The 16,825-nt window shown below is 37.2% G+C and overlaps 1 protein-coding gene across 8 annotated transcripts in view; it reads right to left on the reverse strand.

Moving 5' to 3' along the window:
- LOC106618432 (uncharacterized) overlaps nucleotides 1–13,299 on the reverse strand; it is a 42,007-nt gene extending 28,708 nt beyond the window's left edge. Inside the window, exons 1-2 of one of the 8 annotated variants that reach the window (XM_070106297.1) lie at nucleotides 13,111–13,299; nucleotides 8,901–10,248 (exon numbers count right to left, since the gene is read on the reverse strand). The gene's annotated coding sequence lies outside the window, so the exon portion shown is untranslated. Of the gene's footprint in view, nucleotides 1–8,900; nucleotides 10,329–12,056; nucleotides 12,544–13,110 lie in introns of those variants that run through there. The other 7 variants (XM_070106296.1, XM_036373993.2, XM_036373987.2 and 4 more) reach the window with 7 other exon arrangements.
- Between the last annotated feature and the right edge of the window lie 3,526 nt (nucleotides 13,300–16,825).

Raw genomic sequence — 16,825 nt, forward strand, 5'->3', positions numbered from 1 at the left:
ACTACAAATTATGATATAAATAACTCATCAACTCGTCTTTTTTCGTATCTTTTTATGCGATTTTCTATGCTTTATTTGCGTTTCGAAGTGTTTGTACCATGAGCAGGTTATATTAAGTTTGCCACGAAGTTGGTAACACCCAGAAGAAAACATCGATTCTCCGAATCTTGACGAGCTGAGTCGATTTAGCTATGTCGGTCCATCAAATTGTGCAGATCGGACCACTATATCACATAACTGCCATACATATTGTTTAGTAAACAACAAGATATAGATAGATCTTTTTATATCCTTTTATTCTATAAGAGATGCACTTGTGAAGGGTATTATAGCTTTGGTGTATCCGAAGTTAACGCTTTTTCTTTCTTTTGCTACCAAAGAGGCACTTACACTGCTTCAAGACTTTTTTCTTCTTCTTTTCTATTTTTACATTATTTTGTAGGGGGCACGCGCAAGTTGCAATTATTTATAGCATACAAAATTTTTTTAATTCCATTGGCAACACAAAGAAAAGGTGGCAAGCAGAAAGTAAAGGAAGTGGCCAAGTGGGAATTCCAAAATGAAAAATTAAAAAATAAACACAAAAAATATTATACCTAATTCACAATGTGATTATTTAATAGCGTGGAAATTGTTCCAATTTTTCAAGCACCTTCACACACGCACACACACACACATATATACGCGAGGTGTGCAAGGTGTTAGACAAAGTGCGCGCCGCTGACCTTCAAGATGATAGTGAAGTTGATTACATTACTGTTTTCTGCTTTTGTTGTTGGATGATTTAACTTTGTATTGTCACCATTGAATTTGTCGCGCATAGTGTTTTATTTTTTATTTTAAGTTGAAAGTGAATAAAAGCGAAAGTGTAACTGATTGAAAATTTGCATAATACGAATGGGTGTGGTGAAGGTGAACACCTTTAATTACACCAAATCGACTTTTTGAAGTGTTTACGCTGTGAACTTGAAAAGGACTATTAATTGCTATAAATTGAATAATTGAATGATGACTTATCGATTTTTGTCGATAGAAAAATAAATTTTTTGATGAAATTAAAGTGTTTGTATAAAAAATACGATTTATATAGACAAAATACAATATAATAAGATACAATACCAAAAACAATTCACATAACTCAGTTAAGCTTATATAGATTTAGCGAAGCCTATCTAAGATGTAGAACCACTTGCAGCACAGCGACAACAACTGCGACTGTCAAACACATACTTTTCGCTAAATTAGTTAGATGCTTTCAGAAATTTCTAAAACTAAATGAAAGTCATATTTCTTGTAACCTAGTTCAAATAGACAGTAATGTAGTTCGATTCATATTAAGAAAAGCAACAACAAAATCTTGGTAATATATGTCGGTTGAACCTGAGTGGTTTAAATAATATTTCTTATTCGTTCTCTAAATAACTGAAGAAGAAACAATTAGATGATATTGTTTTCAAATTTGATAAAAGGAAACCTTTTTTATTTACTGTGAAAATCGGTTAAATCAGATAGTAACCTCGCCCACTCTCCATATAACGGTCATGTAGAAAACTACTAGAAGTGCGATAGTTCCATAAGTAAATGCGTCCGCGAAACAAAATTTGACATCAAATATGGTACAAAGGCGCTCCATGGTAGCCGGTGTCTAAATTGGACAATGGGCGTGGCACCGTTCATATTTGGGTGAAATTTTGTACATGATATTATTTTGACTATTTTTTATTATGTGGTGAAATCGGTCTAAAGCCACGCCTACTTCTCATATAAGTCGAAAGAAAATAATGCTATCGACAAAATACTTTGCATACAAAGCTAATTTAAGATATGCAATATCAGGTCCAAGAGTAGCCGATACCGAATATGTGGACCTTAGCTCCTATGGCTGGCCTTTTATCGAAAATATCGGTCAATCTGTGAGGCATCTTAATGAAACTCAGAGAGCATCTGTTCCTAATAATGTATGTCGTAAAAATGCCAAAAATGGATAAAATCGGGTAAACAGTTCCCCTAGCCCAAACACTTTCTAGCTGACTTTAAACCATTTATGTAGTTTAATACATGTGATATTTTACTGTATTCATGAACATAATGTGGTTTAGCGCTGAATATGAATTCAAGCGGTCCAGAACGTGTTCTAAACCCCTTCTCCCTAATATAATGAGACTAGGTGAGTTTGCGATCTCAAATATAATTTAATATATATCAAACATGATTGCAATGCTTCTGCCCTTCGTCAAGTAATGAATGTTGAATTCTTTCGCAACATTTTTTAACATAAAATTTTGGCAATACCTGAAAGTATTTCCCCGGTTGTGATCCTTGCGAAAGTATAAAATGATATGGGGAGTAGTTCGATATACTAAGGGTTAATATACAAAAAGATCTCAAGTCTTTAAATTCTCATGTTTTTTTTCAGACTTCATGTCAGTATGATAAGAAACTAAAAGTCTCAAGATACCCTGCATAAAAATATGTAACAAAAACAGTTCTCACAGTAATTACACATCTGGTCTTATTTATAGCACAAATAATGTCATCAACATTCAACTAAACGTTGAAAGTGTTTAAAACTCCACCATAAAGATGAAGGTTCTTCCGCATTTTTAGAAACGCTATATAAAATATGACAGAACTAATAAAAGGTTCGGTAATGCTCTAGCTCAGAGAGCAAATACTTTATTTCTCATCAATTACAACTGCTGCTGTTCATAGCTGCATTGCTGAGAAAGCAAAGCAATTATGCATAAATATTACATTAACACAGTTTCTGCTTAATTGATTAATACGTACACATACAGCCATGCGCAAAGAAATTCATAATCAAACGGAAGTTTTGAAGCTTACCTCTGCTGACGATTATGTAGCGCTTATGATTACACCAAAGAGAGGTTAGGTGGTGCTTAGCTCTCTGTAAACGGTTAGGGCTGAGCGCCGAGCGTTGGAACGCGCGATAATAATTGCTAAAATACCACGTTCGCTATAACTTAAAATATTTGTTCACCGCACTTGCCATTTACCCCACCAGCGCCTTGACCTTGTAACTGTATCCATTATTATTTGCTTGCGAGCTGGGCGACTATTTCTCAAAAGCTTAGCGTCCTTGATTTTTACGGTAAACCAATAATCGTTCCGCCCGTCACACGCTACGCCAACCGCACTTTGCTGCCACGCCATGCTGGTTGTGCGCTGGTGACGAAAGACGCGTCCGACCGACTCAACGAGCGGACGCACAGCCCAGCCGACACTCCAATGTTTTCACTATTATTGGCAGTAAATGTAAATCGAACTCGGGCGCTTTAAATTGAAATTGGGAAAGTTGTGAAATAAACATGACATGCGCACTAACGCACACCCACACATACATTGCTGAACACTGCCACAGTAACTGCAATGCGCTACGAGTTACAACACAGACTAACACTTTGTACAGAAAAGTTAACTGAAATTTGCTTTTATTTCATTATTTTTGTGTCACCATTGAAACAGCGGTGCCGGCGCTGCAAACAGCGGACAAGGCTGTTGCGTCTTCGTTTGTGCCGCGCCGGGCCGCGCGCAACTCCATTTACTTGCGCGTGCTTGTTTTTTTTTACGCGTCGCCAAAGGCTTCTTTTACGTAAGCTGTTCAATAATTCAAATACATTCTGTATTTGGATAGATCATACTGACTATTGGTCGATGCGGCGATTGTCGCCAAAGGCGCTCACTTTACAGTTCACTGCACACGCGCGCTCGCACTCGAGCACCCAAATTGCATCTTCAATGCGACAGCAGCGCCTCGATTGTGGGTGGAATGCAACTGCAACGAAATACATAAGTGCACGTACACTTACACATGCATCCATAGTGGCGTATGTATGTTGGTTGGTACATGTGTTCGAGTGGCCTCGCGCGCATTTGCCGACGTCCAACACGCGCTTGGCGTCCTCTTAAAAAATGACAATGCAAATATATTTGGGGCAATTTTCGTATAATAATGCAAGGAAAATGTGTTATTAAAATTGCACAAATTCAAATAATAGAGAAATAGAAAATAAGAGAAAAGTAATCGAATTAAAATATTTACATACACACATGCATACATAAACACACGAGTATATAGTAGATGCAGAGCTACGGCACATATTGTGCAGTTTAACCTTCTCCTTTTTTGTGCATTCATAATGAGGAACAATTTTTTATATTTCCATTATTTATTTACTTTGTTTTTCAACAAATTCAAAGAAATTTTAGTCGTGCGGTTAACATGCGTCGTACAGTGGGCATAAATTGGCAAATATTTAGTTGCGTTCAAGTAAACACCGTTACCGAACCGACTTGTCAACACAATAACGTTATATTAAATTTTTTTTCTCTAAATATTTTTAGGTTTACGGGGCACTCTTTTCTATATTTTCGACGTACATAAATATAACTTTTCGCATCTTCGGGAATTTATATTATATTAAAAAAAATTGCTCTTGAACGCCAATGTCGGGTTCTTTGAGTTCTCTTATTATTATATATAAAATCTTTATAAATTTAATTTGTATGGACAACCGTTACAGTGCTCACCTATTTTTTATTTTCCGACCAAAACCGTTGGACTGTGAAATTGGAAAAGACGGATACGATCCTACGGGAATTATCATGTCGAATTCAGTGACGGTTGTAGTCGAAACATAAAAATAACCAACCAAATTAAAGATCCCGCAAAAAAGTGAAATTGCTTGTCAATCAGATCACAACAATTGAAATTGACATTTAGATTATACTTATTTTAGAGGACCCACCCCACATGTCGAATTTGTAATAGTTGGGTGCTCTGCTACACTAACACTGTGGCAACCGTGCATTAGGAGTAGAGTATCAAACTGCAAAAAATACATATATTTGAAATTGAAAATATGAGGTAAGCAGAATAGTTTAAGACGAATAATCGTGAAATATTTGGTATAATGTATAATGATTTGTAATTTATGTGATTTCTCAAAGTACATATTTTTGGGTGATATTTACGGTTTATTTGAAATTTGAATTAACACAATTTGGATGTCAAACCCCCCCCCCCCCCCCTTCCAAAATCGGAGATTTTAATTTAAATTCATATGAATTTACGAAGTAGCATCAATATACAATACAAAATATGTTGGAAGGCCCTCAGAATGAAATTGTGAATGCGCCACTGATTTGGACCAAGGTCTAGACCAATTCCATTCACATTCTGTGTTAAAAGACATTGTTTCTAATGAAAATTGACTACTTAAATTTATTAAAATATCGCAGAAATAAAATGGAATCACTTTACCGCGTATATTGGGGATAGGGGACGATCTGTACTGATTACGTTAACATTTACCATCACTACAGTAAACTCAAGAATTGTGAAGATAATTCGCACACTGACCGACATATTCGACATAAGGTTTGTTAAGATAACGAAAATCATTATTGGTAGTATATGGGATCTAGGGTGATTCGTAAACAGATTTCACACCTTTTCGGCATTAAACTTATACTATAGTTCAGTCTTACGTATAAAGACAACCGAAAGTTTAAAGTTCCAATATTAGGTATATGGGAGCTAGGGGTAGTAGGAATTCACCCGATTTCATCAATTTTTAGCATTAGGATATATCATTACCAGATAAAAATGTTCTCTGAGTTTCATTAAGATACTTCGACATATTGACCAATATATTAAGTCTAAAGCCAACCGATTTTATTAGTTACAAGGACACATTTTCTGCCGATTTCATCTATTTTAGGATCAAAAGATACGCTGTTCAAAAGAGATTCTCCCTGAATTACATTAGCATAACTTATATTTGGACTGATAAATGTGGTATAAAATCAACTGGAAGTTCGGAAATCTGTATATTAGGTATAAGAGGGCTAAGGGAAGTATTGGCCCGATTTTACCCTACTGTTATTAGGAAGATAATCTCTCCAAGTTACAATAATATATTTCACAGATTAAACTAAAATTTTCGATTAAAAGTTAGCTATACGCACTGGGGTCCAAATATTCGCTCTTTGGGGGCTTAAATAGTTATAGTCCGATTTTGACAATATTTAGTAATGAGAAAGCAAACCTTAAAGTCTCTATATGTTCAAATTGTATCCCATTATATTTACTGTAGCTGGATTTGTTTACTGGAAAGTGAAATATAATGTGTTATAAGGAAAGCAGGCGAGGTTTTTGTCCATAATGCTGGAAACAGTCACCGACGTTCCGCCCTTCCGTACTTACTGCCCGTGTTAAATAAAATTACCGTACGGTCTGTAGAAGCAGACGGTAGAAGCGGTGGTGAGTGTTCATTTACATTGCGCTCTCATTAGATAGGTCGTATCAGCTGAATCGGTCTACGGTTTTGCGTGGGTGATTGTATCCAGCATTATATGTAATACGTATGATATCACGTGTGCTATTTCTTGCGTCGATTGCTGTGCATAACGGTTACTATGTCTACAATGTCATATTCAAGTGCACCAGTTACGAGTAGATATACATTAAAATTGAGGTAAACTGTGAAGTTTGTCACCTGCCTAAATAATTGCACCTCTTTTACGATTGTCTACGAATTCTAATATGAATTTCCATAAAAAATAACTTTATTAGTGCGCATTAAAATAATGTTCATCGATACACTCAGACAATTCGTTCATCGGATAGACCCGCTCATATGTTATGTACATGTACAAGTATGTGGCGAATAGATCGTCCACGTTGAGTCCATGTAATGCAATGTAATGTAATGTATTGTATAAATGAGTAACGATTTTAATGCGACGATTATTACTGAATATTTTGCAGTAACGATTTTAATGGTGATTGCGACGGACATGCCCACGGCTCGGCTAATAGCTAGAACGCTTATCTTCGGCAAAGTGTCAGCGTTAATGCGTTCAATGCAAACACACGGACTCGTAAGATCGACACCAAAAAAGTCGTAAAGTATTTTACGAGCTTACATGATTTGATGGGCACACAGTTATGAAGACACTTGCCCAAGCACTTATGCACTTATGCACCTATACGTTTATGCAAGTGTTCGGCGAAAATCGGGTGGGCTGGCTGGAATGTGTGCGAGCATAATAAAATTATGGATATTTGTGAGATTACTAATTAATATGGAGATCAGTGATCGATGACAAAAGTCTAAGAATGCCTATAAATTATAATTTGGTTATTTGTAAATGATTTTTCCTCAAATAGAGGTTTATTATTAAATCATTTATTATAGGCTACTTATGATATGTATTATTTTTGCGGTGCAAGGACTACTGAATCTTAATAACTCAAGATCGCAGCGATATTTAATAGTTTTTTAGAGTTTAGGTTACAACACGGTTAAAATGTCAAAATAAATAGCTGTTGGTAAATTAAATGTCATTAAGGCCCTTGACACGTTGCAACTGTTGTACTATTATTTTTAACTGAGTACTACAGAGAGAGATAGAGAGAGATTCTGTTCGAATTTGCTTATCTATGCATACCTGGAACGACGTACCAAATATAAGTTCCTAAGTGTGAGAGGTTAATTAAAAATTTGGGAGAAAATGGTCTTAAACAGTAATTGCTTTCCATAACACGACGATCATAGGCGTTCAATGTCAAATTATTACAATTCCTGGTAATAGTTCTAGTCTTATATAGTAAAACAATACTTTGTTTCAATATTGTCAGTTTTATTATCTATAACTCCTTTGAACCTCTTTCTCTGAGAGGTTTACAAGTTTGTGTATATATTATTACTATAATTATTCAATTAGCTGTTTGGGCCCTAAAGTAACCAAAAATTTAAATGCCTTTCTCCGTTTGCTTATCTTTCAATAATCGTTTTGTGGCCTCTCTTTGGTTGAACACAGCTGCATAGTTATCAACACCGGTAAAAAGATATTAATATTAAGAGGAATAAGTTAAGGCTGGAAATTCAAAATTAATGAGAATGTTACTGAAAAAAACCTTCCATTGGTTTTAGATGTATTCGTTGAACGACTGCACGACTACTAGTGGTGATAAAATCATGAAGCAATTCCCATAATTAAACCCTAAAGAGAGTATATTAAGTTTGCCACGATGTTTGTAACACCCAAAAGGAAACATTGGAGATCCTATAAAGTATATATAGTATATGAATGATCAGCGGAATGAACTGATTAGATTTAGCCATATCCGTATGTCCATCGTTCAGTATACTTATACGCGAACTAGTGACTCTGTTTTTGAGATAATATTTTGAAATTTTTCACCCGTCGTTTTATCGCCAAGCAGCTGCTCATTTGTCGGAACTGCTGATATCGGACAACCATAGCATATGGTCAAGTCTTTGTATTGAAAACTTTTTTGTTTGACAAGGTATCCTAACGAAATTCGACATGGATCTTTACCAAAGGCATCGCTATAATCCGAATATATTGTAAAGATCGGATCACTTTAGCATATTGCTGTCATTCAAACTTACCGATCAAAATCCAGATTACATTATTAGAACATTATGAGTTCTCGATCGATTCGCTTTTTGCTTTTTTTGGAAGCAACGACAAAGTTATCACTTTCAATTTAATACAAATATATATAAGTATCTCTATTATGATAGTATTACAGCATTATTATATAGATACATATGTCAGTGGCTTGTTCGATTCGGCACCCTTTAAGGTTTGGCCAGTCGAGGTACGCTAGTCGATTTAAAGGAAGTTTTCATCTATATCTCAATGGCCGGGTTACAAATTTCTAAGAAAAATATTTTCCAGTTTGAGGAGTATTAGCATACCACTGGAAATTTTTAGCACCTACGTTGACTATTAGCGCGGTTTAAGCCCGGCTTGGCGTTACACATATATGTAAATATGAACGCGTTTAGCTGAGGAAATTTTTATTGTAGGAGGAAATGCTTAGATGCCTGTTCAACACTTACCATTTACGTTTTATAGTTGTTGTTGTTGCTACTGGTTGTTAGCTTGCGATTATATTGCTTTTGTTTTTGGTTTTCTATAGTTATGAAGTTGAGTAGCACTAGCAATTGGCTACACCAACCAATCTCAACTTTGCAGCTGACGCCGGCGTCGTTGTCGTTGTCGACGCAGACGTTGACACCACGGCCGCCGTTGCTGGTCAGCACTTATCGGAAATGCACCGCGTTGCACTGTCTGGCTGCTGTGAATAGGTTTTCCGGATAAATTGCAAATGCGCAACGAAATTACGCGACTGCGCGAAGCGTACGAGCGTGTGTGTATGTAAGAGTGTTTGTTTGCTTGATGGCTTGGACGTAGGGACGCCACGTCGCATAAGTTTCCCGCAACTGAATCGAGACTGTTCGCAATTAATTGCACAATGGACACCCGATATAATTGCAAACGGAACGGATATCCGCTGCCCGGCCGCTAGGTAGATAAACGCCAGCCAGACGCGGTCAGTCTGTAGCGGAGAGCAGGTAGTTGGGTGGCGTGCGGCAGCTTGTGAGGCCGACAACCAGTTGGTCAGGCAGGAAGAAATCACAAATCACAATTCAAATGATCGGCACCGTTTTTTCTAATTTATTTCACTGCTTCTTCTTCTTCGTCTTGTGGGCAGCTTGTGCACAACTGTTATTTTAAGTGACTGTCGCTTTCAAATCACTGTTGCATGTTGTTGTTGTAACTACTTGTTGGCATCCTTTATTGCGCTCTCGCTGGCGTTGTGGAGCGTGTGAGCGAGCAGACGCGCGCCGGTGCACTTCCTCCTCAAGTCGTTGCGGTGTATCGCACCGACGGATGTTGTTAACTGTGTTGCGGCAAGTTGCTGCGCGTTACAGTTAATATCTATTACCGATTTGCTTATTATTGTTGCTGTTGTTGTTTAGTTGTTGCAACACTTTTGTTGTTTACGTTGCTTGTGCTTGCGTCTTTTTACTGTTGCACTTTTTGTTTTTGTTGCAGCTGTTGTTTTGTTACACTCTAATTGACAATTTTACACGTTGTTGTTGTTGTTGTTGTTTTAAAGTCCAAGTATCGCTGGTGGCATTTTGCATGTTGTCGCCGCTACTTGTGACAATTCTACTTGTTGTTGGCTAACGGTTGTCACTTCCGGCAGCTAAGGTGGCTATGGACACGGTGAGCAGTGCGTTAGTATGACACACAGAGGCACAGATTTTCAATTCAAAAACATTATGAACGACATTAAATGAATTGTGGGTGGAGTTTATTGAGGGGCGTGATTTGCGTTTACAAGTCTCAAACAATTTGTGTTCGACAGAGTTCTTAAGTTTTTGAAAATGTCAATTCGAACTGTAATGTGTATTAATTAATTAGCATGAATTAGATCGTGAAAATTTGTTTGGCTTCGCGTCGGGTTGGTAATATTAAATCTAACCGAAACAAACACAATGTATTTTTAATAAAAATAAAATATTTTCAATAAAAACAGATGCTTGAAAATTTTGTGTTTAGTAGCATTACTGCGTCTATTTCAAAATATTTTTTTTTTTAAATAAAAATACTAAAAAGTAAAGCTTTTTTATTGCTCTAAAGAGGTATAAATATTAAGTAGACAATTTACACTCTTCATATTTTTATGTTTTTGAATTACATACATATATGTTAATTCTCTTGTTTTTTTTATTGTCTTTTTTTAGTAATTTGTACTCAAATTCTGCTGTATGTATATGTATATTTTGGTTAATTTTACGAGTTTCTTTAATTGCGTTGCTATTATAATTTCATTTGAATTTATATTTAGGTAATTTAATAATTAACCTAATATAAATTTTATTTTATTGCAATTAAATTAATATTAATATCCTATAATTTTAATTTAATTTAATTGAATTAAATTAATTATATAATTTAATTAAAATTTAATTAAAAAAAATTAATTAAAATTTAATTAATAAAATTTAATTAATTAAATTAAGTATGTAAATTTTAATTTAATTATTACATTTAATAAACTTAAATTTATTATATTCATATTTTGTTGAATTTGGGGTTTCCTTTTTTTAGAATTTGTTTACTAGTTTTCTTAGTATTATTTTGCTTTCTTTCATTTGCTTAATAATTACTTTAATTTTAATTTAATTTAACTTATTTTACTTTAATTTAATAAATTTTTTTTTTTTTAATTTTCTTTTTTATTTGTGTTTATTTATTATTTGTATGTGTTACATCTATTTTTTGTTTCTCTTTGATTTTAAATTTATATTTAATTAATAATGAAATGTAATTTATTTCTTTAGTGTTATAATTGTTTATGCGTTATCATTTACAAAGATTTAATTTTTTCGCGATTTTTATTATTCATAGTTTCCATGTTTAATACAGATAAATAAGAAATTTATTGAAAAATATTTTTTTAGTTAATTTTGTTTGTTTAATTTAACATTTGTTTTACGCTGACGCAATAATAGTTTTTTATTAATATTTCAATATTGTTTTTCTAATTGGACACTTAAATTTCCTATCAATTTTATTGTTTACGGCTACTATTCTATATTTATATGTTTCAATTTATTTTAAGTTGTCGTATTTCATTAATTTTTTAATTTAATTTTTTTCAGTATCTTGATTTGAATTAAATTTGAACTCAATTAAGCACATCCAATTAAAATAAATGAGACGATTTATATATACATATATTTATATATAAGTATGTACGTATATATGTATATCGTTGCCGTCAAATGCAAATTTCTGCTGAAATTACACAATGTCGGTAATTATCTGAGCATTAAGTTTTATTTATACACCATTTAAAAATTTATGGATAGATTTTCTGTAATGATATTGCACGACAAGCTGCCAGCGCTTATCACTTCTGGTCAATTAAGTGCCATTGCAGCGATAAAATTCCGCAATAATTCCATTTAAACGAAACATTAATTTTTATGCAGCTACCGTTTTTGTTATAGCATTTGACTGCTATTTAAGTAGCGCTAATTTTTTTGAATTGAATTGTCTTCAGTTTTATTATTTCATAACTGTCGCTTGTTTGAATGCCATACATTTGGCTACAACTGTTATTTTTTTCAAGCTGTAGCATAATTTAGGTCACATATTTGATTGTCATATTTAACTAATATCTCTATGTAAATACGCACATACACAGACGAAGCACACATGCAGCTAAACACTGAATTTATAAACAAAAATATGACAGCCGTTTAGCCGTGTGACTGCGCCCAAAAGTGTAACGCATCCGCGCACGCCTTACGCGAACATAGGACTGTGGACCAAAGGCCACAGACTGCGCGTTAGAATTGTGGACGATATTACCATCCGAGCCGTTAGCTACTTGCTAGTTAGTCAATTTACTCATACGTGCTGTTGATGACGCCCATGCATTCGTTACTCTTCGTCGTTGAGATCGCGTACCACTCACTACTTAGTCAACACATCGTACAAACACTGAATTCGTCTAATTTTGGTCCTGCGCAACACCGGACATTGCGACAAAACACAACCGTAAAGTAAGAGATCGTCTTGCTGACTGGATGACGCGCGCGCACAATCCATACCCGACGTACATTTCCTCCAACTCATCGCAAAACGCTATAACTACTAAGACGACGACGGCGGCGACGCTTCATTTGCTGCTGCCGCGATGCTGCTGCACAGATGTGTTGAGCCAGGTGAGCGCGCGGTGCACGACGAACTTGCTCTGCATTCATAAAACTAGTCAACAACAATAACAAAAAAAAACACAAAAACTTAGAAACACGCGCGCGCATTTACAAACCCAACACGCATACACACACATACATATACATACTCGTTTGTTTTGGCCAACGACACTAAAGAAGAAGCAATATGAGAAGCAAGAAATAACAACGAAATCGTCCACACATTGAAGAAATGTAACAATTGCCAATCGCGCAAGCGCTGTCGCTGTCGCTGCTTAAGTTGCCGTCGGTAACAACGCCGCGTACACGACTACCGAGTGGACGTTCGCCAAACTAAACTTTACTCTAATTCAGTCGGCCACTGACGCGAACAACGTATACCGCTGTGCTATGGTATAGTTCAGTTAGCGACAATGAGCGCCGTGTATTACTCAGCACAAAAGCCGACTGAGAGACGTCAGCTTGAGTTGCCGTTACTTCTTCTTTGCTGAACACTGCCACCCTCTGTTCAATTACGCATGCGATCACTTACACTAGTTGCCTACGCACACCCTCGCAGTGACTGCGGCGCGCAGTCAGCGCAATAGCAGTGGTAGCAGCTACGACGCTACGGACGAACACACTGTTGCATTCACTACGATTATTGGCGCAGAAATAACGGTTCGACTGTAAGTGGGAAATTAGCAGTATGGTTTTCAAAGCAGAGTTGGCGCGCGTCACGACCATACTGCGCTGTTCGTCGGTGGTGAACTGAAATCGAAGTGATCTCAACGCTTCAATTTACCCTCAAGTGGAATTGGGCAAGACAAGGTAATGCAGCCAAGACAACAATGTTTTGAACAACAACAAGCAAACATTAGAATCGACGAAAACGAATAAGATCGACAACATCACAACAAAATTGGCGCTGCAACAGCAGAATCACAACAACAAGGGAAGCTACAACTGGCATTACATTAGTGGAGTAGAAAAAACAAAGCCACAAAAATGCCCGAACGAGATCGCCAGTGGCAGCGATAACTGAGTCGCTCAATTTCTACAACAGCAACAACAACGAGTGCATAGAGGAAGCAAACGAACAGCCGAACAACTGTAACAAAACACAGCGAGCGCCAAGTATGGCTTACAAAAGCAAACATAAAGTGAAGATGTAGGCGCAGCTGTCGAACAGCGGCAGCGGTATTTACTGAATGAAACTCGCAGTCGACAGAAAGTGGACGAGTTTGCGCTAAGACGGCGTAGAAGCCGGCTGCGCGGCTTAAGCTGCAACTGGATTTGGGTGGAGTATCTTCCGCCCAAATATGTACGTTGCGCTCGATTGAGTCAGAGCCGGTCACTAGATCTGGCGTGGAATACGTTCCACAAGCAACCAGTCTTCAAGCGCTCTTTGCGCTCTTTCGCTTGTAGCGCTTATAACGGCATCATTTGTTGACGTACACTACGTCGTCCGCAAGCTATGGATGACGCGCGCAAATGTTTAGGCAGAAAAAGTGATGTTGAATCACGAGAGGATTACCAGTTCGACTTTGTTTGTTGTTGCTTTGGTTTATAAATATACTCTCGCTCTCTGTTGACTTTTGCACGTATCAAAAGCAAACAACTCAAGAATATGTCTTGACTTGATTAGCTCGAGCTCGCGACAAACAGTTCGTAACTGGGCTCTACAGTCTGCTGGTGGACTTCTGATTGTATAGTTATATAATTAATGTGCGAGCGCAAGATCTTGGCTCGCAATATCATTGTAAGTTCGTTAGTATCAGAGCACTACGAACTGCTTCCGATTCTTTGTGTAACAAGCGTCCGTGATTCCTAGCGGTGCACAATTCACATTGTGGTCTCTTTGTTAGCGGCAAGTAACTGCTTGACAGCTAAGCCAAGTAGCGGATCGTGCACCTAAAGAGGCGGTTGATAGACAAGGCGACAGGCTGGCCGCTCTCGATTCCGACGAGTGGCGACCGCGCCAGTAGCTGAAGTGCAGCCAGCAATCAGCTTTATGGGCTCCAACTTGCTACTGGTCTATTTCGGCGTGCTTCACTTTACGGTGGGCATCTTGACATTCGAAATTGGAGTGGAATGCGCATGCATCTTAATGCCAGTCAGTCCTTGCGAATCAAGGTGCTCAAATTAAAATATGCCGTTAGGAAGGTCTGCTCGTGCGGACTCTGTATGAAAGCGGATCACGGACTATGCCACACCAATTCAATTTAGTTTTGTGACATGGCGGCACATGCAAGTGTGACCAAGTAGAGCAAAGTGCCACACACACAGCCTAACAAACGAGTACTTATGTTTGTATGTATGCAAACAGCATTTGTTTTTTCCTCGCCTATGCGCACAGTGAAAAGCGTCCAAAGCGCCGTTGCACGAAATCGATCAAATCACAAATGACTGGACAGTGACAGTTGAACAGTTGAACATGGCTTGCATGTCATTTGCGAGCGCACACATATAAACAAACACAGGCGAACGGGCGCGAGCAAATAACCTTCACTTCAAGAGTTTAAAAACAACAGAAGCGCTTCTTATGCCAGCATGGAAAGCGGCGAAATGTGGTGCTTGGTGCATACAGCGGCAGCTGGCTATCTCGCCAGCGCTGCCTGCAAATGTGCAACGAATGTGTCGCGCGATGCAAATGAAAGCAGTGACTGTTTATTTTTTCCGCCATTCGAAACGGATGCGGACACGCGCACTCATTGGAGGAGCACTTGGCGGCGGGAATTCGGGCCGGTAAAGTGGTCGTTAGTTAAGTTGGACCGTGATGTACATAAATATTACGAGTATTTGCATCTGCGGCAGGCGCTGCACAATGCCATGAGCGAATTTATATCAATCTTCGTCGTTGGGGTATAGGGAAAAAGGTGACACTTTTAGGTTGTAGGGCTTTCTGTGTTTAATTAAGGTCGTTGGAGTTGACAACTTTTTCGTGTTACTTGTTATAAGAAATGTGCAGTTTCTCCTTTAGGCGCAGAACTTTTTCTTGATATTTTGTTTTTACTCAGCTTGAGTTCACTCAATTAAGTAGTAGTCTTACTTCGATGCAATAGCTATTAATCGACAACCAGGGCTCCAATTTCTAATTCGAAATACTTTAATAGTATTTCTTATTTAATTGAGATAACAACCATCTAGCATTCTTATATTTCTTGGCCTTGGTCGGTTCCACAAACGGAAACTTTTTTCTTAAAGTACATTTCAGGATCCTCACAACGTTAATCAATTGGTGGCATAGCCGAAAAATATTCTCGGCCTAATTCTTGGTGTCGCAGCATTTGGGTCAGTTAGCTCAGCGCTCCTCTTAAAAAAATTTTCAGTTAAAAATCTAAGCTTTAAACAGTCGCTTCTTAAAATGGTGATTCCGAATATTGGCCCAGTAACCAATATTATATATCGAAATAACGGTATAAACTTTTTTTGATTTTGATCGGTCGGTTTGTATGGCAACTATATGCTATAGTGGTCTGATTTGAACCATTTTTTTAGGATATTGTATCATTGTCTTGTCGTAAAAATATCTAGGCAAAAAAAAAGTTTTCCATACAAGAACTTGATTTTGATAATTTAGTTTATATGACAGCTATAGACTATAAGGGTCCGTTATTGGCCGCTCCTCCAAATGAGCAGCTTTTTGGCGAGAGAAAAATATGTGCAAAATTTCAGATCGATATCTCAAAAACTGAGGGACTAGTTCCCGTATATACAGACGGACAGACGAACATGGCTAAATCGACTCAGCTCGTCATGCTTATCATATACTCGTATGTGTTTATATATATATTTTATAGGGTCCGACGCTTCCTTCTGGGTGTTACAAACTTAAACACTACTTTGATAGTCCCAAGTACATATAAAGCTTATGGAAAGTATGAGCGAATAGTCCATAAATATCAATTTCACCGCTGACCTGCATCATTTAGTAATAATTGCTGCAAAAACCAGTGGGTAAATGGCTACCCGTAAATCCGCCCGTGGGCACTACAATTTGCAATCCCTATCGTACATCTTTCTCCAATTGTGTTTGTGATTATTGAATGTCGCGTGATGGTTGCGAGTCTCCAACCAAGCTGGCGCAACTGGATAGCATTGGAGTGGTGCTCGATCATAAGGAGAGTTGTGTCATTTGAGGGAGTGGCACTTGGCGGTGCTAAAATAAGTTCAAGGAAAAGCTGGCACGCTTTTAATCTTCTTCTTTAATCGCCATCAACCAAATTTTGTACGTTATATAGTACATATGTATGTATGTACATAAA

Source organism: Bactrocera oleae, chromosome 3 (assembly GCF_042242935.1).
Source record: "Bactrocera oleae isolate idBacOlea1 chromosome 3, idBacOlea1, whole genome shotgun sequence".
Lineage (NCBI taxonomy): Eukaryota > Metazoa > Arthropoda > Insecta > Diptera > Tephritidae > Bactrocera > Bactrocera oleae.